The following is a 24,450-nucleotide window of genomic DNA, read 5'->3' on the forward strand; positions in this document are numbered from 1 at the left end:
TTAATTAGCTTTTTTTGGTCAGTTTAGTGATTAACTAAGGGTCTGTTCACACTACCAGTTACCGGGATGACATTTCCATTTATGTAATATTTTAATAATATGTAAATACACTTCTGTTCATGAGAACCTTGCCTGTATAAATTCTGTTGCTTCGGTCTTTTGGGTTAGTTTATCTATTTAGATATTTTCATGACCTGAGGTTTGATTTGAATAAAATAACAAGTTACTATAATCAGACTATTGAAAAATATAATTTATTTTAGGGGTTTCAAAGTTAATGTGTATATGTGTGTGATTAATTTAAAATACTAAATGCCGTTCTTTTTTTGGCCTTAGAGCAGTCAATAGTTAGCGCTTGATTTTAGCAGGAGCTGTTAGGATTACGGTACCCACCCAGTAACTTTACTGGTGGTTGACTTGTCCTGAGCACACCACTTTCTTTTTTTAATGCATAGTTGGAGAGTAGGCATTCATGTTGTGAATCGTGTGTACGATAACCGCCCAGCACATCACAGGTACACAGCTCCCAGCCATCGTAGACCTCCAGTGCAAAAGTGGTGTATGTGTGTGCGGCGTCACCAGGGACCCTTCTCATCCAAGTCACAAACTGTTTGCAACTCTTTGTTCTCACACCAGCAGGCTCAAGAAAGTATTTTTTTCCATTTACTGTAACCCTGCTGATCTCTGTGACCCATCACAATCATCCATCAGGAAAGCTACTGTTTACAGGCACCCATCAGAACCCCATCTAATTACATTTCAGTCTAAACATCAAAAGACAATACCTTGAAAAGCTTAGGTGTGCTTCAGTGTGGATCAACTTACTGAATATATTCACTATTTATTGGAATAATGCAGCAGAGTTGTCCTTATAAATGAACATTCAAAAATGTTCTCACTGTAAAAATGGTTTGCTAGCAGTAATATACAGTGGGGAGAAAAAGTATTTGATAACCTGAAAAATCGGCAGTGTTTCCCACTTACAAAGCATGTAGAAGTCTGTAATTTTCATCATAGGTACTCTTCAACTGTGTGTGACGGAATAAAAAAATAATCTGGAAAATCACTGTGTAAAGATTTTCAAGTAATTAATTAGCATTTTATTGCATGACTTAAGTACATCAGAAAAACAGAACTTAATATTTGGTACAAAAACCTTTGTTTACAATTTCAGAGATCATACATTTCCTGTAGTTCTTGACCAGGTTTGCTCACACTGCAGCAAGGATTTTGGCCCACTCCTCCATACAAACTTTCTCCAGATCCTTCAGGTTTCAGGGCTGTCACTGGGCAATACAGATTTTCAGCTCCCTCCAAAGATTTTCTATTGGGTTCAGGTCTGGAGACTGGCTAGGACCTTGAGATGCTTCTTACGGAGCCACTCCTTAGTTGCCCTGGCTGTCTGTTTTGGGTCGTTGTGATGCTGGAAGACCCAGCCACGACCCATCTTAAATGCTCTTACTGAGGGAAGGAGGTTGTTGGCCAAGATCTGAAAATGATACATGGCCCCATACATCCACCCTTCAATACAGTCGTCCTGTCCCCTTTGCAGAAAAGCATACCCAAAGAATGATGTTTCCAGCTCCATGCTTCACGGTTGGGATGGTGTTCTTGGGGTTGTACTCATCCTTCTTCCTCCAAACACGGCAAGTGGAGTTTGGACCAAAAAGCTCTATTTTTGTCTCATCAGACCACATGACCTTCTCCCATTCCTCCACTGGATCATCCAGATGGTCATTGGCAAACTTCAGACGGGCCTGGACTTACGCTGGCTTGAGCAGGGGGACCTTGCGTGCGCTGCAGGATTTTAATCCATGACGGTGTAGTGTGTTACTAATAGTTTTCTTTGAGACTGTGGTCCCAGCTCTCTTCAGGTCATTGACCAGGTCCTGCCGTGTAGTTCTGGGCTGATCCCTCACCTTCCTCATGATCATTGATGCCCCACGAGGTGAGATCTTGCATGGAGCCCCAGACCGAGGGAGATTGGCCGTCATCTTGAAATTCTTCAATTTTCTAATAATTGCGCCAACAGTTGTTGCCTTCTCACCAAGCTGCTTGTCCTGTAGCCCATCCCAGCCTTGTGTAGGTCTACAATTTTATCCCTGATGTCCTTACACAGCTCTCTGGTCTTGGCCATTGTGGAGAGGTTGGAGTCTGTTTGACTGAGTGTGTGAACAGGTGTCTTTTATACAGGTAACAAGTTCAAACAGGTGCAGTTAATACAGGTAATGAGTGGAGAACAGGAGGGCTTCTTAAAGAAAAACTAACAGGTCTGTGAGAGACGGAATTCTTACTGGTTGGTAGGTGATCAAATACTTATGTCATGTAATAAAATGCAAATTCATTATTTAAAAATCATAGAATGTGATTTAGATTCTGTCTCTCACAGTTGAAGTGTACCTATGATAAAAATGACAGACCTCTACATGCTTTGTAAGTAGGAAAACCTGCAAAATCGGCAGTGTATCAAATACTTGTTCTCCTCATTGTACATTGAAGGGTCGTGTCTACCTATCACAGATCATATCTCTGGTCTGGGAAACGTGGTCAATGTAAACATTCCTCATTCCTGAGGTTCGCAGAGTGTGACCTACAGGGAGAGAATCTGTTGTTATTATTATCTAGGCACATTTAACTTCCAGTGAAACATACAATAATATACACTCACCTAAAGGATTATTAGGAACACCTTGTAGAATCTGAGCATTAATAATTACAATATGAATGTCCGTTTCATTGGAAGTGAATGTGCCTAGATAATGAGAACAACAGAAACCTCTCTGTTTGATTATCTCTCTGCAGGTTGTGGTCTAATGACCAAAGGAATGTTTACGATGGCCATTTGGCATGGGGGTTACTGTCTTGGAAACCTGATCTCTGCTAGGTAGACACACCCTTCAGTGTGTATATATCAGCTTGTAACTAAAATTACAGTGAGAAGAGATTGACTGAGATGAGATTGAGGTTGTGTAAGGAAGACCAGGTCCGTAACCTCATGAACAGGACTTTCTAATGCTGCAATAAATAATATACTTTCTCTCTCCCTTGACAAACGGGTATGCTAATTATTACAACCACTATACGTAACGGCCGATTTCTAACAACCTGTTCAATTTCTCATTAATGCAATTATCTAATCAACCAATCACATGGTAGAAAACCGGAGGTCTTATTGTTGCTACAGGATCTCTAATGTTGCCGGCATGACGCTACTAATTTATTCTGTTTTAGTTTACCTCACTTCCGTCTGTCTTTTAGGTTTCTTACAGCGGATTTCAACGTAGGTTGAATTACCACCACCTACAGTCAGACAAGAGTAGTGTCTGTTTCCTATTTAAATAGATAAGCATGCAATTGTACTCATCTCGAAATAGCGCTCAACTTGAACTGGAACGGCGTACCGGTACTTCTAATTTTAGGCAAACAGAGTTCCAGTTCCATTTTAAGGCAATAGAGCTGTCTGGGATAGGCTACTTTAACAATCCTTATTAACACATGTATTTTGATGAACGTAGTCTAATGTGCGATTTGTCAGTTCCTGCACTTATGTTTTACTTATTTTTTAAGTCAAGCGCTGAAACTGGCAAATCAGTTTACCTGTCTAAAAATACTGGCCGATGATTATTGATAAAACAAGAGTATTTACAGAAAATCCTCAAAATGGATTTCCCCCATGGATATACAGTCACCTAAAGGATTATTAGGAACACCTGTTCAATTTCTCATGAATGCAATTATCTAATCAACCAATCACATGGCAGTTGCTTCCATGCATTTAGGGGTGTAGTCCTGGCCAAGACAATCTCCTGAACTCCAAACTGAATGTCAGAATGGGAAAGAAAGGTGATTTAAGCAATTTTGAGCGTGGCATGGTGTTGGTGCCAGATGGGCCGGTCTGAGTATTACACAATCTTCTCAGTTACTGGGATTTTCACGCACAACCATTTCTAGAGTTTACAAAGAATGGTGTGAAAAGGGAAAAACATCCAGTATGCGGCAGTTCTGTGGGCGAAAATGCCTTGTTGATGCTAGAGGTCAGAGGAGAATGGGCCGATTGGTTCTAGCTGATAGAAGAGCAACTTTGACTGAAGTAACCACTCGTTACAACCGAGGTATGCAGCAAAACATTTGTGAAGCCACAACACGCACAACCTTGAGGCGGATGGGTTACAACAGCAGAAGACGCCACCGGGTACCACTCATCTCTACTACAAATAGGAAAAAGAGGCTACAATTTGCAAGAGCTCACCAAAATTGGACATTTGAAGACTGGAAGAATGTTGCCTGGTCTGATGAGTCTCGATTTCTTTTGAGACATTCAGATGGTAGAGTCAGAATTTGGCGTAAACAGAATGAGAACATGTATCCATCATGCCTTGTTACCACTGTGCAGGCTGGTGGTGTAATGGTGTGGGGGATGTTTTCTTGGCACACTTTAGGCCCCTTAGTGCCAATTGGGCATCGTTTAAATGCCACGGCCTACCTGAGCATTGTTTCTGAACATGTCCATCCCTTTATGACCACCATGTACCCATCCTCTGATGGCTACTTCCAGCAGGATAATGCACCATGTCACAAAATCATTTCAAATTGGTTTCTTGAACATGACAATGAGTTCACTGTACTGAAATGGCCCCCATAGTCACCAGATCTCAACCCAATAGAGCATCTTTGGGATGTGGTGGAACGGGAGCTTCGTGCCCTGGATGTGCATCCCACAAATCTCCAACTGCAAGATGCTATCCTATCAATATGGGCTACCTTGTTGAATCAATGCCACGTAGAATTAAGGCAGTTCTGAAGGCGAAAGGGGGTCAAACACAGTATTAGTATGGTGTTCCTAATAATCCTTTAGGTGAGTGTAATTCCACATAAGAAATGGAATAACTACGGGATCATAGACCAGCAACCTTCTATTTAGATTTACATGGCTTACATATGCTGTCAGTTATTACAGTAAGTTAGGGTCTGACATTTAAGAGATATGACAACTTGTATTTATTTAGTTAATCAAGCACTACCCATAGTTTACAATAAAACACAGTATGTTTTAAAATGCAGTATATATTTTTTTTAAAACAGTGGTTTGCTAATGTCCTTGTCACTACTGGTAGCATGAAGCAGTGCCTGCAGCCCACTTAGTTTGCACAGGTAGTCCAGCACCTCCATGATGGCACATCCATACGTGCCATCACAAGGTTTGCTTTGTTTCCCGGTACAGTCCCAATGAGTCTCGTTTTCTTGACGTGGTTAGCCGTGTACGTGTGTGCCGTTTACTTGGGTAGTGATGGCTCCAAGATTCACTGTGGGAAGACGTCAAGTAACTGGAGGGAGTTTGATGCTCTGGGCAATGATTGGCTGGGAAACCCTGGGTATTAATGTGGATGTCAATTTGACACGTCCCACCTATCTGAGCATTGTTGCAGACCATGTACACCCCTTCATGGCAATTATATTCCCTGATGGAAGTGGCCTATTTCAGTAGGATAATGCACACTGCAGATATTGTTCAGGAATGGTTCGAGGAGCATGCCCCTGAAAGTGTCCTGTGGTTTTGTGGATTCCATGCCTTGGTGGGTCAGCGCTGTTTTGGCGGAGGACCAACACGTGGAGGAACAACAGCATATTAGGCAGGTGGTCATAATGTTTTGGCATCAGTGTATGTGTAAATGTGTGCAGCATTAAAGGAATAGTTCGTCCAAAAGTCACATTTCAGTGACAGTCCCCTTACCCTGAGTTTGTCCTTCAGGCACATAGTAATTTTTAAAAAACAATCTATTATTCAGCTTTGTCTCGTTTAGTAATTAGCGTTATTAGCATCATACAAATTCATGAATGGAAACCGTACGTAGCCCTATCGCAAAACTACTATAAAACACTCCAAACTATGACAAGTGGTGTTGTTTACCTCGAAGAACATGACAATGTTGTATTCCTCTAAATACATTTTTGTGATATAATTCTCATTTGAAATAAACAGGTTCTTCCTTTGTTTACCGCTTACGGTACATTTACCGTACTGTTTAATTTGCTTGAGAGAGAAAGGAAAATACGTATATATTATGTCTGACTCTGAATACAAGCAGGAAGAAATGTTTTCTGTGGATAGAGCCTTACTTGTTCTAAACATAATACACAGAAGATGAAGTGACCGAATAGAAGCTTGGACAGCAGCTAAAGGGGTCGATGGTGAACACGTTAATCCCCATTCCTTCCCTTGCATATCCAGAGGCAATGTGTACTTTGTGTATATGCCATTGTAGAACAATGGGAGAGGTTACACATCCTTGGCTCTATCAGTTTTATTTCTACGAATATGCTGTCCAAAATTAACACCTGCCAAGCACCAAATGCAGGTAGATTTTACGTTTGGCGAGTAAATATCAGAAGGCTATCCGCCACATTGGCAGGTAAATGTTTGTTCCCAGTATTTCCCTAATATTGTAATCAGAGCGGGTGGAGAGCGGCGCCGCTGAGTTTGGATGCGCCACAACAGAAAAACGCTTACAAATAATTTTTGGAGACAACTAACAATATACACTCCAACTTGATGTATAATGCACCAGGGAGTACCGGTGTTTGTTTCCCAAGCATACATGGACCCCTATAGACCCCTCATTTGCTTTATGGTTATTAAGATGGGTCTCAGGTTTTAAAATGCTTGGCCATGTTAGATTCTGTCCACATTCGATCCATCAACAAAATCATAAAACCGGAAGTCAGGTGAAAAATGTTTTGCTTGAGTCCAAGATGATCTTACATGTTCTCCAATAATTCCAAAGTTGACACAGTCTTTTATATCAGAACACATAGGAGGTGGTCAGTGATCATAGCAACCATTACAAACCATTATTGTCTATTTTCCTCCAATGAGAAAGGTTTATCCTACATAAGACATTTGTATGGTATGTTCCAATCTTCCCTATAATCCATTGGTCTATCGATAGAGTGTATAAGTCATATGGACAACTCGTAGCAGAAGGTATGGACAGGATGTATGGATAGGATGTGTGGGGCCCATCAGTAACAGGCATCACGTCTTATACATTGTCCTTTGTTCAGAGTTAATCAGGAGTTTCTCATGCCCATAACATTTCAGCCAATTTCTCTGGTTTTACTATTCATAGGTATGTGTTTGAGTAAAATTAACAGTTTTGTTTTATTCTATAAACTACTGAAAACATTACTCCCAAATTCCAAATAAAAATATTGTCATTTAGCGTATTTATTATTAGAAAATAACTGATCAAAATAACCACAAAAATATGCATTATTTTCAGACCTCAAATAATGCAAAGAAAACCAATTTGTATAATTTTTTACCGGACCGCGTAAGTGGAGCCAGCTAAGAAGAGCGAATGTTTCTTACTGAGTGCCTGACTGACTGACTACCCCTTGTTAAATAGCGTAGTGGTTAGAGAAGCGGACTTGTGAACTATAGGTCCTGAGTTTGTATCTCCTCGCAAAGTACGCATTATGAATTATTCCGTATTGGCGAAAACTTCGCTGGCTAAAACCGAAACCTGAAACTGTGTACGGTTTTATTGCGACTGTTTCTGGCATTAAATAGTTAAACTTAAGTCTCGCTAGAAATTGCTAGATTTTTATGATAATTCCTAGGAAGTTAGTAGTTACTAGTAAGCCTATTACTGGCTAATAAGCTGTTAAAAAGGCCAGTGGCAAAAGCAATAGAGTTCATAGACGCTATTTGGGGTGGAGGAAAACTTAATAAGAAACGTTAGTCAGTTTTACACAATCCTCTATGGAGTCTAGCAACTGCTGAAATGCCGTTGCGTAGTGGTTAAAGACAGTGCCTCTCATGTGGAAGACCTAAGTTCGAATATATTGAGAGCATGACATTTATTAATTATTTCTGGTAGATTCCACGATTCTCTCATCTTGTCACTTGATGAAAAAGTTAATTATTGTCGCATTTATTGATAGTAATTGTATAAATAACTAGTATGTTGTTTTGCCATGAAAGAAAAAAATAAGTTATTATGCCATGAAATGAAATAGCTTTGGCAGACTCGCTAGCAATTTCTCTATTCTTATGACTCTTAAGTTAGTAGATACCGGTAAAGCTTATTACTGGCTAATACGCTGTTCAAACGGCCAGTGGCAAACGCAATACATAGTAAGAAACGTTAGTCAGGTTAACTGTATCAATGTCATTTACGAATGGCCAATTAACTATTAAAACAGACATGTTCAGGATAGAGACAAGAGGCTATACTGACACCCAGCACCTGTACAGCTCTGTGGGTGTAGTGGTAAACGACACAGCCTTCCATGTGGGTGTCCTGGGTTCGAATCTCAATATGGCAACATGCAGGCAGGCTGAACAAGTCTTGCCTGGTTTCTTGTTCAACAACAAAATACTAATGTTTTAACTTAGGAAGAGTTCAGAAATCAATATTTGGTGGAATAACCCAGATTCTTACTGTTGGGTGACTTTTGTTATGGACATTTTGAACTAAGGTACATTTGAGAAATGTCTGTCTTTCCATTGGCTAGTATGCAAATCTTTACTTTGATTATTACACACGTCTGTATTAGGTATTAGATACTTTTGAAGACCATGTTCTCCTGCCTAGACAAAGAAGGGTGTCATGCCTTTTGTTCCTCAGGAATGTGGTCCTTGGGGGGAAGTAGGAGCAATTGGCTTGTTTAGGTAAATGCAACAGTAAACATTATGGCAGGAAGGATAAGGTGGGGGGACAGCCCGCCCTTTGGGTAAAAACATATGTGACACGAGACAGATGGGCAACAACTTACCACACCCCTTTTAACTGTAATAAATACGAACTGTTCATGTATTACGTTAGAGACTCCTCGGACGATTATGTTTGTAAGCGTTTGACGCGTATCTCTTATTTGCAAATAATAATAAATGGTTAAACTGTGCCAAGCGAATTTTGTGTCTGTACTTCCTCATTAAAGAGTTCTGATTGATAGAATTGCCATCACACTTTATGCCACCCCTGGCAAAAAAATTCAAGTAGCTCGACTTTGTTTGATGGCTTGTGACCATCAGGTTCAGGTCTGGAGATTGGGCTGCCCATGACAGGGTCTTGATCTGGTGGTCCTACACCACACCTTGATTGACCTGGCTGTGTGGCATGGAGAATTGTCCTGCTGGAAAAAACTATTTTCAGAGTTGGGGAACTTTGTCAGAGCAAAAGGAAGCAGGTGTTCTTCCAGGATAACCTTGTACTTGGCTTGATTCATGCGTCCTTCACAAGGACAAATCTGCCCGATTCCAGCCTTTCTGAATGAAGCATCCCCATATCATCACCGGTCCTCCACCAATGTGTGCGAGACACTGTGGCTTGTAGGCCTCTCCAGGTCTCCGTCTAACCATTAAATGACCAGGTTTTGGGAAAAGATGACTCGTCAGAGAAGATGACCTTACTCCATTCCTCTATGGTCTGATCCTTATGGTCTTTTGCAAACTTCAGCCTGGCTCTTCTTTGCTTCTCATTGATTAAGGGCTTTTTTCTAGCTTTGCACGACTTCAGCCCTGCCCCTAGGAACCTGTTTCGAACCGTCCTCCCCGTGCACTTCACCCCAGCTGCTGTTTGCCATTCTTTTTGTAGGTCACTTGATGTCATCCTACGGTTGTTGAGTGACATTCGAATGAGTTGACGGTCATCTCGGTCAGTGGTTTTTGCCCTCTGCCAGTCTGTAGCTTTGTTGTCCCCAATGTCTGTTGCTTGACCTTGTTCTGAAGAACCAGCGTCTTTGAAATTATTGGGATGGAATCAATCTGACGCTCACTATCGCTCTGCCAGTAAAGCCAGAATTGAACCCTTCTTTTCCTCACTCAAATCTTTTCTTTTCAACTTTTTTGTCATGCTCAGTAGTAATTTTTTTATTCAAATTACTTTTGAGGTACTACTTGCAAATTGTTTTTGCTGGATTTTTGCCATTACTTTCCTTGTTAAATTAGATTTGGTTCAGGTAATCACCTAATCAGTACCTTTATTAAGTAAAATGAGGTGTGCCTTTGTTCGAATTTAACAGACACTGGAATGGAATGGCTGCCATACATGTAGAGATGCTGATTTTTAGAAAATGTATGAGTGGTCTAAAAAATCCAGAGGGGGGGGGGGGGTGTGTGTGTGTGTGTGTGTGTGTGTGTGTGTGTGTGTGTGTGTGTGTGTGTGTGTGTGTGTGTGTGTGTGTGTGTGTGTGTGTGTGTGTGTGTGTGTGTGTGTGTGTGTGTGTGTGTGTGTGTGTGTGTGTGTGTGTGTGTGTGTGTGTGTGTGTGTGTGTGTGTGTGTGTGTGTGTGTACATTTTATTAGAGATTACAACAACAGCAGAAACAGTTGAACTGAAAAAACAGCATTGGAAGTAAAATAAAATGAGAAAATAATAAAAAATAATAACACTACACATGTATCACTATAAACTAACACTAGGGGGGAATAGAAGTCCACATAAGTAGATTTAAATTAGTACAGATTGTTACAGTTTTTATTTCTATTTGTTTAAAAAAAATAATATTGAAGAAATATACTGTCTGAGTTCTCCATTAAATGCCATATAGCATGGTTTCTTTCTTGTGAACTTATGAATATGATATTTGGCCATAATAATGATGAGATTTATCATATACACACGTTTTTCTTTCCAAAACAATAATCAACCTCAATATTTTCACTAATAAACGTACATAGATTTTGCCAGAATTTTTTAACAAATGGACAATGCAAGAATAAATGCACAATAGATTCTTCACATTCATTACAAAAACTAACGATTACATCAGTCTTTCTTAAAAAATGTAAACATTTAATATAGCTCTTGGCTGGATAATAATAATACATTTAATTTGGGGGACGGCTTTCAAGACACTCAAGGACATCTCACATGTGGAATGGGCTTAGAAACAGTGAAGTACAACACAAAAACATTAGATTAGTGCATTTAAAACTGATATCTGAGAACTATGTTAAAAGGAGAGAGAATATGGGAAGGGTGAGAAGAGGATATGAAACCTGTGTCAAAAGGGTATAGAAAAAGGATAAAATAATGATTGTGTTGGGACTGAGGAAGAGTTGAGAGCTAGAGGTTATATGCAACCTGGAAGAGGTGGGTTTTGAGAAGTTTTTTGAATGTGTTGATTGTGTCTTGTGTGATGGCAATTTCTAAAGTCCAAACTATTTAAGAAAATGGTAGGTAAGACAGAGGAAAACTCAATTTGCACAATAATCAGTTTATTCTTGCAAGGAGAGAATACACAGGTTACAAAGTAACAATGAATAATCTCTAAAGTAAAACAGGACAAGCATCATCATTTAAAGAAGAGTAAAAAGGGGAGTGGTAATATGTATGTCAATAAAACACATTCACATGGTAATCCTTTTCAACCTTTTAGGAGTCACAATGTCTGGACACCCAAGGATAGACCCTAAAAGTGTTATACAGATTAACTCATTTACGAGTAACTAATCCACTAGTGCCGGTCAAGGATGATGTTCAAGGATGTCTCCCTGAGACAAACACCAGACCCCACTCTACCTACATTCCTTTACTTATCCAAACATGGGGACTCAGTCCTTTAATCAGTAAGAACACATCAGTGTAAGAAATTTCCCTGACAATCCGCCCTATATCATAAAATGTCATGTAATACAAACATGCAACGTTTAACCAATCAGACCATTTACATCTATTCATTAAACTTCAGACTACTACAAACAATGCTCTTGAACAACCTGATCTTTTATGATATCATCATCCCAGTAATTTGGGAACTGGAACATCTCTGAAACATCAGAATCCTCATTTACATGCTGCTGGACCATTACCTGTGTTGCAAATTTAGAAACACACACTTTTATTAAACAAGACAAAAATATACCACAAACAAACAAAAAGGCAATGGCGGCTAAAGCAGTAGTCAACAACTTGTATATTGTCATCCCCCAGGGACCAACCATAGAGGAAAGTCCTGAGAATGGGTCCCACCCATGAACTGTATGAAGCTCTTCTATTCCTTTATTAGTTTCTTGGACTAAATTAATTACTTTTTGTGATGCATCTGAAATGTATGTAAAACATTCAGATCCCACCACCTTACAGACACCGCCCTGAGAAGCCAAAATCATATCTAGGGCCATTCTGTTCTGCAGAGCAACTGAACGGGTTTCGCTCAGCTCCGTGCCTATTGCCGCAATTGTCAGTTGTCAAATTCATGTGTTTCTCCAACACTTTGGACAGAGCCATTATCTCTTCCTGTGAGGTGTATGTGCCATATCCTGGGATCAGAACACTAAATATACATTGAGTTCTAGTAAGTGTTCGCTTATGGCGAAATTGGGACTGATATAAAGCTGCCATTTCCCTGTGATCTGCTCGCCTAATCAAAGGGACCAAGTACGCCATATAGCATACTCCACCTGCGTCTCTAGGAATGCAACTGTATGCTTTCCCTCCACAGACTATATAGACCTGCTCCGGCAAAGCCCCTAGAGTCGTGAAGTTGGTTTGAGTTGTGGTGGAGCAATCACTTTGTCCTAAACTCTGTGTGGCTCCTGAAGCACCTGTAATACAGAGTGAGACATTATGCAATTCATAAACAGGTATTGGTGACCAAATCTGGGCACAATCACGCAACCTGAGTTTCTCAGGTATAGCTGGAGTAGAACAATTATGTAAATTGATGGTCATTGAATCTAAATTCATATATCTCTCCCATGGGATATAGTTAACCACCGCATCCATACGAATTGAGAAACCCGAGGGTAAGGGATTACAGGTCATACCTGATCTGACTTCATCCTCCTCAGTGCGACAGTCTGTCGGCACCAGGATCATTTGCATCCTTACAATGAAGCCACGTGCTCCTACTCGCTCGGTGTAGGTTAGCCTAAATAATTTGGTTATATTCACTCCCACAGGACGACGGTGATTGTTAAATTCTACTATCACCATATAGACCAAATCTAAGTTAGCCCCACCCGGGTGGTCAGGAACGGCAGACGGGGTATAACAGTCCTTATCTGGTGGTGTCATTTGTGCTGCCACCTCGGTCCAACCGTGTGCCTGCCAGTCTGCTACTGAAAATGGGATAGGGGTTAACATACGTGAACGTGAAGATGTTGGTATGTGTTGACAGATCCAACAATCAGTCATGTTCTTGTGTTTTGCATAGTCAACCATTATCCTAAGGGCTATGTTGTCTGGCTCTAACAGTGCTCTCCTTACTCTACTTGGTTCAGGACGTCGTGGTGCAGGAGTAGGAACTACAGTAGTACGTGCAACTGTTAAGGGACATATCATAGCGGGTCTACCTTTAGGGAAGTCAGGTGATCTGCAAGGGGTGTCATCCTCATCGGTACTGAAACACCAGTAATCCTGGATTACTCCTAGAGGTTTGGAAATGTTAACAGTACAATAATCATTATCATAACATCTCCACCTATTCACATGGTTGGGCAAATAGTATGAGGGGAACATAGTGTTCCCTCCTGTATATAGGTGAGTCCAATACCACTTATTATCCTTCAACACTGGGCTTGTCAGTACATAGCAATCCCCATCCGGGGGGCAGTTCATCATGTCACAAGAGATTAACCTAGTCCGTTCAAAATCAGGCCCTATCTGTCGTTCTGACCTTTTCTTATGGAGTACAAATGTCTCTTTCCTTGCTTCATTAGGTGTCATATTTACAATCTGTCCAGAATCATCACAGTGCGGTTTGGAAATCCACACTATCGGTATGGTGATGATAATACTCAAAATCAGCAGGCATGGTGCATCTCATTCCTCCAGACCTCCTGAAGGGGTTCCATGGTCCTTGTCTCTCTGGCTCCATGGTCGCAGGCTGTGTTGGAGTTGTTGGTTACTAGCACCACAACCCATGCCGCCCTTAGGTAACTTCAATTTACCTATTCTTTCGCCGTATCTTCTAACGCTGGAGCCTTCTTACAGTGCGTGGCGTGGACCCAGGTTCCTCGTTCGGCAACCTTGACAGCAGACTGAGTGACCAGTTGAACTTGGTATGGACCCAACCAGCGTGGCTTGCTCCAGTGCTTTCTCTTGCAGTCCTTGATGACTACCCAATCCCCAGGCTCGATGTCGTGCAGCGGGCCGTCAATGGGAGTTGGTAGAGCAGCTTTTACACTCCTGTGGATGTTGTTCAGAACCTTTGACAGATTAGTGCAGTAAGTTAACATTGTATCATTCACATGTTCTGTGGTGAGGTCTGTATGAGTAGGGGCACCTAAGCCTGTGTTCATTGGTCTTCCAGTGATGACCTCATGAGGGGAGAGGCCTGTTTTCACCCTGGGCCTTCCTCTCATGTATGTAAGCACAAGGGGGAGTGCTTTAACCCAGGTCAACCCTGTCTCCTCACCCAACTTTGAGAGTTTTATTTTAATTGTCCCATTTTCTCTTTCCACTGCCCCTCCACTCTGCGGGTGGTAGGCACAGTGAGTCTTCAGATCAACTCCTAGGTACTCAGACATCTTCTGAATAGCTCCGTTCACAAAATGTGATCCATTGTCACTTGACAGTTTCTTAGGAATACCCCATCTGGGTATGATTTCAGTCAATAGTGCCTTAGCAACCGCCGTTGCATCAGCCTTCCCAGCCGGGAAAGCCTCAACCCATTTGGAAAACATATCAACAAACACAACACAGTATTTCTTTCCCTCGCAGGGGTTTAACTCAATAAAATCCATCATTACATGGTCAAAAGGACCATCAGGAGTAGGATGGCTGGACTGGGGGACTGCTTGTCCCCGCCCTATATTAAACCTCAAACACACCAGGCATTTTGAACAAAAATGTTGAGCATAATTCGTAAAGCCCTGTGTGTACCAATACTTATTTACAATATTCACCATCCCCCCTTTTGAAGCGTGATCTTTACCATGAGAGAGCACCGCATAGAAATGAAACAGACATTTTGGTAAGCAGGGGTTACCATTAGGGCCGATCCAAACAGCATCCACATAGGATGCCCCTGCTTTCTTCCAAGCGGTTCTCTCTTTAGGCGAAGCCTGAGATTGCGCTTCAACAAGATCAGAGAGGGAAACTGTGGGGGTCAGATGGGTCATCTGCAAAGCAGAATGAGGGGGGGTCTGAGCAGCGGCTTTAGCAGCTGCATCTGCCCTGCGATTCCCAAGAGAAACAACATCTCTGCCTGTAGTATGGGCCTCACATTTACAAATGGCTACTTCCTTAGGTAACAAAACAGCTTCCAAAAGGTTACGAATAAGTTGGCCATGTTGAATCCGTGTACCAGAAGAAGTAATAAACCCCCTCATTTTCCACAATGTACCAAAGTCATGTACAACACCAAAAGCATATCTACTGTCAGTGTAAATGGTAACACTTTGACCCTCAGCAAGGATGCAAGCTTGAGTGAGAGCAAACAGTTCTGCAGCTTGAGCAGAGAGATGGTGTGGCAATCTGTGACCCTCAATCACATCATGATCAGTGACAATGGCATAACCCACATTATTGACAGCAGAAATAGGAGATTTACTAGCAGACCCATCAACATAAAAAACAAGATCACAATTCGGTAGAGGTTCATCAGACAAATCATCACGAGTAGTACACTGTTGGTTAATAACAGAGAGGCAGTCATGCGGCTCACCATCCACCTCAGTGGGGAGGAAAGTGGCCGGGTTCAAAACAGGACTCCTTACAATAGTGACATGGGGTAAAGACAGTAGAACGTTATGATAATACAGAAACCTAGCACCTGACAAATGACTAGTCTTGTGTTCCAACAAAATAGAGGCAACAGAGTGAGGAACTTGTAGCTTAAGTGGGTGGTAACACACCAGAGGCAGAGACCGCAAAACAGCATCTGCTGCCGCTGCCACAGCCTTCAGACAGTAGGGAAGGCCTTGTGCTACAGCATCCAGTCTAGAAGAAAAGTATGCAATTGGCCTCAACCTTATCACCATGTTTCTGCATTACGACTGAGGACATATAACAATTCTTTTCACAAACTGCTTGAACAAACTTCTTCTTAGGATCAGGGAGCCCTAAAGTAGGAGAGGTAGCCAAGGCCTGCTTTAAGGACCTAAAAGAAGCATCTCCCTCAGGGGTCCACACTACCCTATCATGAGACGCGAGCTTCTGGCCATGGGCCATGTCCTGTAAGGGCCGTACCAAACGAGCATATTCAGGAACCCATTGTCTACAGAAACCTGTCATGCCCAGAAAAGACAGAAGTTGAGTTTTAGTGAGAGGTTTTGGGATGCCAACAATGGCTTCTATTCTGTCTGCACTGAGACTTTTACCCTCTGGTGTTAGTTTATGGCCCAGAAAAATAACGTCTTTCTGGACTAGCTGTAGCTTATGTAAACTGGCTTTATGACCTTGCGAGGCCAAGTACTGTAGCAACAGTACAATGTCCTTTTCACATGCATCTTTATCTGGGGAACAGACAAGAAGATCATCAACGTATTGAATAAGGGTGCTGCCATGTTTAAATTGGAACCCTTCCAAGTTATCTTTTAGCGCGGACGCAAACACTGCAGGAGATTCACAATAACCTTGAGGCAATCTTGTCCATGTGTACAATTGGCCGGAAAATTCAAATGCAAACCAAAATTGCGAGTCCTTGTGCACAGGAATGCTGAAAAACGCGTTGGCTAAGTCGACCACTGAGAAAAATGTACTATTACTTGGAATTTGAGTCATGATTGTATATGGATCAGGTACAATTGGTGCGCGCGCATATACAGCCTCATTAACTTTTTTAAGATCTTGTACAAATCGCCAAGCCACAGGTTGTCAATCACTTTGGCTTTCTTTACTGGGAAAATAGGAGTGCGACAGGGGCTGTTTGGACATGGAACAATTATACCTTTTTCTAACAATGCTTTAAACACGGGAGCTATCCCTTCAATAGCCTCCGCTTTCAATGGGTATTGAGCCTGGCATGGTCTATGGGGTCCTCTAGGTGTAACTACAAGAGGCTGTGCATTGTTAATCAACCCAACATCATATTTATGCTGTGACCATAAGGAGGGTGGAACTTCCGCTAACCTAGGATCTGTAGCAGCCACCTGGACTGCACAGACCTGATGGACCCAGTCGTCATGCGGCACAAGATGTACTTCCCGTTTACCCAAAACGGTGCACCCAAACCTCTCTCTATAGGCCTGGGCTGCCACGGAAAATTCCACTCCCACCATGTGACAAGGGACCCAGTCCAACACTTTTGCACCCCTTCACCCAAGGACCCAAGCTTGCCCACGTGCCAAACACAGGTTTAGCAAGCGGGACATGGGGGTCTGAACCCTCCACATCAAAAAAGCGAGGCACCTCTCTCACATTCCGCACAGACCATGCACAAAACCCTTCCGAAGACCAGTATACATATTCACCCGTTAAAAAAATCACATTTACCATCACCAAACCACACATTCTCAAAACCAACATCCTGACTTTCTGAAACTTTCGCTGAGCAACGCAAGTCGCCCATTTCCATAAACTGGGCCGTACCTGTGTCTACTCTCTTCATCGCTTTATTTACCAACTCATGTGAAACAGCTCTAGGACCGGTACTTTCTAAATCCCACGAATAACAATGATCAACAGACTGCGCACCATTTTGAACTGCTTGCAAAACGGTACGTTTAATTCGCATGCCTTTGTCTGAACATTCTAATGTGATCCCTAACTCTGTCAAGTCCCTAGCTAACAAATTAACTGGACAACAATTGGAAAACAAAAATGAATGCCTCGGATAACGCTGGCCCTCGTCGTCTACAACCGACAGAGGGGTTGTAAATCGCTCCGTAGTCTGTCCTCCACTAGCCCCTACCGTAATTATAGTTCTACCACTCAATTTCGGAAGCGGATCCCATTCCTGGGCTCTAAGTACAGAATATCCAGCTCCAGAATCAACCAAAAATTCTATCTGTTTACCATTAATTGTAAGAAACATTGTGGGTTTAACTTGGTACTCTACATGTTCTCTAAATGCTTGTACATTAAGTGTCTGCATAACATCAATATATGCGGGGTCATGTAATGGATTGATCTCACCGGTAGATGTGTCCTGTCCTGCCCCCTCCGAGCGTCAAAACCCCTCCTGGTAGCCTTCGTTTCTCCGAGTTCCCCTTGGATTGTTCACTGTAAATCCACTGGAATTAAAATTGTCTCTATTGTTTTGTCCATCTTCCCTTGTGTCTTTTTCAGGACAATCGCGTACCCAATGTTCAAACGAGCCACACCGATGGCAACCTTTGTCATAGTTGTTTCGGTTAGCAGACCCTCGTCCTCTGCCTCTAGTCTGTGTTCGTCCTCTCGCTCTGCCCCGTCCTCGGCCTCTTTGGTCGTAACCGCTGTAAAAACCTAGTTGGGCCATCTGTAATTGGGGATGTTGCACCAAGGTCGGCCACGAGCGAAGGATAAAACTTCCGGGCAGGAGGGGGACTATTTTGAGACAGCTTCGGTGGCTTTTCCACCGTTGATTCAGGAACGGCTGCAGACTTTGCACAGTGTTATAAGGAGGAGGTCGTCAGGGAGGGCAGTCCAGGTCCACATCCACTCTAGTAGGAGAAGCCAGAACACATTGATCAGTAGTCCCTACACTACTCTGTCTAAATCTTTTATCAGTCTCTTCTTTCCACATACCATAAGCTTTCCAATCAACTTTTCGTTTCCCTTTCTGTATTTTTTTAATTTTCCCCTGCTCGTATTCCTCCAACTTCTCTTCCAATCCATGCAACTGTCTTTGGCTAAAGCTGCCATTTTTCGGAAAACCCAAAATTTCCCAGAGATTCAATTGTTCACAAGTCCAAACACCATACCTATCTTTCATTATCTCTGCTGGCCCAACGTAACTACGAGGGACGTTTAATGGTTTACTGCCGGACTTACCCATGTTCAGAAAACCTGGCAAATTAACGTGGCGAAATGCAAGATCTATTTTAGTCTAAATAGTGTGCTCTAACACATATACTTGCGTCCTAACGCAAAAAGGGAGTCCTAACTCTTAGTATACTCGCGCCCTAACGCTGAAGTGCCCTAACACTCTTATCTCAATTAACGTGTTCCAAACACCTGTTAATAGACCCGTCGGCCCATAAGTGAGATAATATAACTGCAGATTTAAAATGTGCCCTAACACATATCCAATGGCCTTTTCCAGACTGTATTGTGCGCTTACCTCCAAATTCAATTTCCACGGGCAACCTGTACTGATCATGCACAAGTCTCAGCTCCAGCCAGGCACTCCTTCTCAACCCCACAAAGGATAGCCTTTTTAGGGGGATAATGGAAGTTCCAGAAAATCTCTTTCTGGCCGTGCACGGTTAACCTGTTTGGAAAAAGGACTCAAACCGATCAGGATTAGGATCCCGGACGAGCACCCCAAATTGTGATGGCAATTTCTAAAGTCCAAACTATTTACGAAAATGGTAGGTAAGACAGAGGAAAACTCAATTTGCACAATAATCAGTTTATTCTTGTAAGGAGAGAATACACAGGTTACAAAGTAACAATGAATAATCTCTAAAGTAAAACAGGACAAGCATCATCATTTAAAGAAGAGTAAAAAGGGGAGTGGTAATATGTATGTCAATAAAACACATTCACATGGTAATCCTTTTCAACCTTTTAGGAGTCACAATGTCTGGACACCCAAGGATAGACCCTAAAAGTGTTATACAGATTAACTCATTTACGAGTAACTAATCCACTAGTGCCGGTCAAGGATGATGTTCAAGGATGTCTCCCTGAGACAAACACCAGACCCCACTCTACCTACATTCCTTTACTTATCCAAACATGGGGACTCAGTCCTTTAATCAGTAAGAACACATCAGTGTAAGAAATTTCCCTGACACTTGCACTCATTGAGGAGAGATGGAATTGGGTGAGCAGAGGGAGCAGGAGGGGACATAGATCAGGAGAAGGTCTGTGAGGTAGGAGGGAGCCAGGTGGTGGAGGGCTTTGTATGTCAGGAGGAGTGTTTTTAAGTTAATGCGGTGTTGGACAGGTAGCCAGTGTAGTTTAATGAGGATTGGTGTGATGTGCTCTATTGAGTTGGTGCCAGTGAATATTCTGTCTGCAAAATTCTGGACTAGTTGTAGTCGATTAATGAGTTTGTGAGGGATTCTGGAAAGGAGAGTTACAGGAGTCTATGCGGGAAATGATAAAGGCATTGATAAGAGTTTCAGTGTCAGAGTGAGAAAGTGAGGGACATAGTCGGGAGATGTAACGCATGTGAAAATATGCTGTCCTGATACTGGTTTGTTGGTGCTATTTGAAAGAGAGGGAATTGTCCAGCGTGACACCAAGGCTTATCACCGTTGTTGACAGGGGGACTGGTACACCAGTTATGGCAATGCTGAGTTTGTACTGTGTGGTGAGGGTAGATTTGGAGCCGATGATCTCTTTCTTGCTGCTGTTTAGTTTAGAGGTTCAGCTCTGGGGGGGGGACAGGAGATGAAGTAGAGCTGGATGTCATCAGCATAGCAGTGAAAGGGAACATTGTGGTGTCTCATGATCATACCCAGGGGAACGAGGTAAATGGTGAAGAGTAGTGGACCTAGCACCGACCCTTGGGGTACACCATGTGTGAGAGACGCACACGCTGATCTGTGACTTTTTCTTCGACAGATTGTTGATGGTAAGAGAGGTAAGAGGAAAACCAGGAAAATGCAACACCAGTGACACCAACACCACCCAGACGTTCCATGAGGTTTGGATGTGAGAGTTTATCAAAGGCTGCACTAAGGTCTAGGAGAACGAGGATAGAGAGCAGGCCTGAGTTAGCTGCATGAAGGATGTTATTGGTTATTTTGACCATGGCTGTTTCAGAGCTGTATTGTGTATTGCCAGACTGGAAAGGTTCATGGAGGTTATTTGAGTTAAGATGGTTTTGCAGTTGGACAGCCACTAACCTCTCCAATGTTTTTGGGGGTCACCGCAGCAATCTTCAGACAGGTAGGTACAACTCCTCTGGTGAGTGAGGAGTTAATTACACCAATGAGTAGTGGGGATATGGAGGGAAGGCCTGTGTTGACAATGCTTGTGGAGAGAGGGTCAAGTTGACAGGTGGATGGTTTGTATTTGGAGATCAGTTCAGTGATAAAAAGTTCAGTAGGCAGGGTGAAGTCAGAGAGGCAGTTGGAGTAGGCTGGGCCTCTTGATATATACATCTAGGACAGGTTGTGAACGGGGGTATTAAGAGGTGGTAATTGTTGATAGATGTTGTAAATTTTGGCATTGAAGAAGTTTAAGAATTTGTTGCACAGTTCAGGGGTGGGGTCATCAGGGAGGTTGTCAGGAGGTTGAAGCAAATATTTGACTGTGGAAAAGAGGACTTTTGAGTTTTTGCCCGAGTTAAATATGTCTGAATAGTAGGGTGTTCTATGATAGATATTGGGCATGAAAAGTAGCAGAAATTACACAATGTATGATGCATGTATTTTAGTTCTATTCTCTTGTTAGAAGAAGTGGTTCGTTATCTTGTGCCATATGAGGTACCGTATCACAAGCAGTTGGTATCTACTACTGAGGGGCCCCACACAACCTGATGAGCTGTGGAGCCAAGAAACTTAAGAGGGGACACTATTAGGCCATGTAAGGTTAGGATATAGAATACATGTATGTGATTGGAAGACAGACAGATATTGGAGGGGATGTGCTGGGGCATAAAATACTGTGTCCACTTTGTAATCATTGGAGAGAGGTAGAAATGAGAAATGGAAGGTCAACATCATAGACTCATGCTAAATAAAGATGGCTCTCCCCTGACTTCCAGTTGCATTTATTTTGTTCATGGATCAAACTTGGACAGAATCTAACATCTAGTAGATGAAAGGGTGGTTTTATAGTTTAACAAGTGTTCTTTGTATTCTTGAAATTGGGTTTCTAGTCCTGATTTTTTGGAGGCACGCTCAAGGTGCTGTCCAAGGGACTTTTGATTGACGGAGCTCAGGGGTGTACCATGGGGCAATGTGAGTGAAGGAAACTATACAGGTTTTGAAGGGAGCAAGGGTGTCAAGGCAGAAGGAAAGGCAGTCATTGTAATAAGTGACGAGTTCTGCGGGGGATTTTGAGACAGGGCTGGGGTATGAGTTAATCAGACGCATGAGGTCAGTGGGGTTTATGCTTTATACATTTCTAAATTTGATGGTATGATGGATTTGTTCTTGGGGAGGGGGCAGGGATTTCAAACAGAACAGTTTTGTGATCAGAAATGGATAAGAGCCAACCAGTAATGTTGTAATGTGAAACACCTGTGGAGCAAACTAAGTCCACTTTATTGTGAGTAGGGAAGGGGACATTTTGAATGATGTCTAAACTGTCAAGTAGGGGGATAAACTTCCTGCTGATTTTATCTACGTGATTATTAAAATCACCAGCAAGCAGTACATTGGGAGACATATCACAAACAGAGGTCAATAGAGATGACAGTTCTGTAAGAAACAAGATCAATGATTTTGGTGGTCGATAAATAATTAAGAAGATCAGAGGTTGGGGACCAGAGAGATTTAACAGCAAGGCATTCAAATGAAGTAAATTTGACCTTGTCATGGAACAGTATAGCATCTCTGCCCCCTCGCCCATTATAGCGAGGTTGGCTGATGTAGGAGTAACCGGGAGGGATTGCTTGATTGAGATGATAACATTCATTAGGCTGTTGCTAAGTTTCCTTGAGTAACATTATGTCCAGCCTTTTTTCTGTGATAAACTCATTTAATAGTAGGGTTTTGTTAGAGAGAGACCGGATATTGAGCAGTGCAAGTTTAAAACATTCACTTATATTTACAAAGGTCGACACCTTGCAAATGGGGCGGAGAAACACTATGCTTAATGACAACCTGGCGATTACGATGGACATGCTGGTGGATAGACCAGAAAGAAGGAATGGCAGAAGTCTAACTTTGTGAGACATTACGACGGGAGCCACAGTGAATATAACTTGGTCTGCGGAAAATATTGGTGTGAGCAAACAGGTCCGGTGGAGCCCGATAACGTAGGAGTAGTAGCTCAGTAACAGAATATTTAATTGTTACGGTAGAACTGGTGGCCAGGTAGAGGATAATCCACCAGAGAAGTAAATTAATTGAAGAGGAATGCCAGGCAGGTAGACTGAGGAGGAAGCTGTAGGGGATTTTGTATGTCCACGCATTCACAGTAGGCAGGGTGGAAGGGCAAGTGCAGGAGATCATCTCAGTTAGGACCGCCAATCGGCAGACCCTCCGGGGAGAAAATCACCTCAGCACATCTGAGCAGTAGTAAGAGCCGCTCTCAAGCTCCGAACCAGCCCTGCAGTGAAGACCCAGTGGAGGTGGGGGACTATTAGCCCAGGACAGGTAGATTGAGAAGTAGAGGATTCTCAGCAACGGAGTTAACTGATGGACATTATCTAGCAATTCTATTTGTCCCCCCAAAAAAAAAAAAAAATCCCCAGGTAGGGAAGCGGCAGCCAACTGCGCCAGCATGCTCTCTCATGGAAGTAATTTAATCCACAGTGTCCAATGGCATTTATGGATGAGTTTAAAGGAAATGTCTTTCACTTTATTGGTAACTAAGTATATATATATATATATATAGGTAAAAGCAAGAATTTCTTCCAAACTATATCATCCACAAATCCATTCCATTAAGGAATAAAATAAGGTACTGTAGTAATTTATATCTGAGACAAAGCTGTAATAGAACTTACTATTTAAAAAAATATTGGAGAAGCAAATTTTGCCTATGGGCGAGTCTTTTACATGGTTTTGTACAGTTGAAGTGTAATTGTTGAAGTGTAACCCTAGGTTGAGATTTAAAAAGCATACAAACACCAGAGGGTATCGCGCCAAAGATTTTGCATAATCCCCAGGTGTTACAGGTATCCCCTATTTAGAGAGAAACTCTTCATAGGTGAAATGAAGATCATTCTTATTTAATAACTGCTCTACCAGCAAAATATTACAAACCCGATTCCAAAAAAGTTGGGACACTGTACAAATTGTGAGTAAAAATGAATGGAATAATTTACAAATCTCCTAAACTTATATTTAATTCACAATAGAATATAGATAACATATCGAATGTTGAAAGTGAGAAATTTTGTAATGTCATGCCAAATATTGGCTCATTTTGGATTTCATGAGAGCTACACATTCCAAAAAAGTTTGGACAGGTAGCAATAAAAGGCCGGAAAAGTTAAATGTACAGATAAGGGACAGCTGGAGGACCAATTTGCAACTTATGTCAATTGGCAACATGATTGGGTATAAAAAGAGCCTATCAGAGTGGCAGTGTCTCTTAGAAGTCAAGATGGGCAGAGGATCACCAATACCCCCAATGCTGCGGTGAAAAATAGTGGAACAATATCAGAAAGGAGTTTTTCAGAGAAAAATTGCAAAGAGTTTGAAGTTATCATCATCTACAGTGCATAATATCATCCAAAGATTCTGAGAATCTAGAACAATCTCTGTGCGTAAGGGTCTAAGCCGGAA

General features: G+C 42.1%; 1 protein-coding gene across 5 annotated transcripts in view; it reads left to right on the forward strand.

Moving 5' to 3' along the window:
* The window catches only part of ccdc149b (coiled-coil domain containing 149b), an 87,199-nt gene that overhangs the window by 19,397 nt on the left and 43,352 nt on the right, over positions 1–24,450 (forward strand). The gene's annotated exons all lie outside the window — the stretch shown is intronic.

This window comes from Esox lucius, chromosome 25 (assembly GCF_011004845.1).
Source record: "Esox lucius isolate fEsoLuc1 chromosome 25, fEsoLuc1.pri, whole genome shotgun sequence".
Classification (NCBI taxonomy): Eukaryota; Metazoa; Chordata; class Actinopteri; order Esociformes; family Esocidae; genus Esox; species Esox lucius.